At 43.8% G+C, this 664-nt stretch overlaps 1 protein-coding gene across 3 annotated transcripts in view; it reads left to right on the top strand.

Moving 5' to 3' along the window:
• Positions 1-521: 521 nt before the first annotated feature.
• The window catches only part of wdr3 (WD repeat domain 3), a 69767-nt gene continuing 69624 nt past the window's right edge, over positions 522-664 (top strand). For 2 of the 3 annotated variants that reach the window (XM_048603113.1, XM_048603111.1), the window contains exon 1: positions 522-616. The gene's annotated coding sequence lies outside the window, so the exon portion shown is untranslated. The remainder of the gene's footprint in view (positions 617-664) is intronic. The other variant, XM_048603112.1, reaches the window with a different exon arrangement.

The following is a 664-nucleotide window of genomic DNA, read 5'->3' as shown; positions in this document are numbered from 1 at the left end:
TTAAAAGGCATCTGGATGGGTATATGAATATGCAGGGTTTAGAGGGATATAGGCCAAATGCTGACAAATGGGGCTAGATTTATTTAGGATATCTGGTTGGTGTGGACGAGTTGGACTGAAGGATCTCTTTGTGCACTGTATATCTCTATGACTCTAAAAGAAAGGAAATCCTAAAGTTCCCTATGGTGGTATAAATGGTAACAAGTGAGATAACAGCAGTGTGACTGTTAGGATCCAAAAAAGGCATTATGCATGTGAATGTTGAATTAATTTCCCTCTTAGATTAACATATTGGGCTGAAGTACCTTCTGGAAATACACGAGTACATAAAAAGATAACATTACCATTATCAGCGACAAAATAAAAGCAAAACATTGAGTATCACATTTGCAATTCTCCATTAAAACAGAGCAGGCCAAGCAGCATCATAGGAGCAGAGAGCCTGACGTTTCGGGGTGTGTTCATCCAGCCCTGCACCTTGTTGTCTCGGATTCACCAGCATCTGCAGTTCCTACTATCACCGATTGATCTGTTCCTCGCTCTGTCGTCGAGTCATCGGGTCTGACTCGTGTGTTTCCGCGAAGTTTCGGGCATTTACAGCGGCGCCGCAAGCAAGGTGAGAGAGGGGGAATGGGGGACTAGAGAGAGAGAGAGAGAGACGGAA

Source organism: Rhincodon typus, chromosome 11 (assembly GCF_021869965.1).
Source record: "Rhincodon typus isolate 14 chromosome 11, sRhiTyp1.1, whole genome shotgun sequence".
Taxonomy (NCBI): domain Eukaryota; kingdom Metazoa; phylum Chordata; class Chondrichthyes; order Orectolobiformes; family Rhincodontidae; genus Rhincodon; species Rhincodon typus.
The sequence above is the reverse complement of the archived record's forward strand: the minus strand, read 5'-3'. Positions and strand labels throughout refer to the sequence as shown.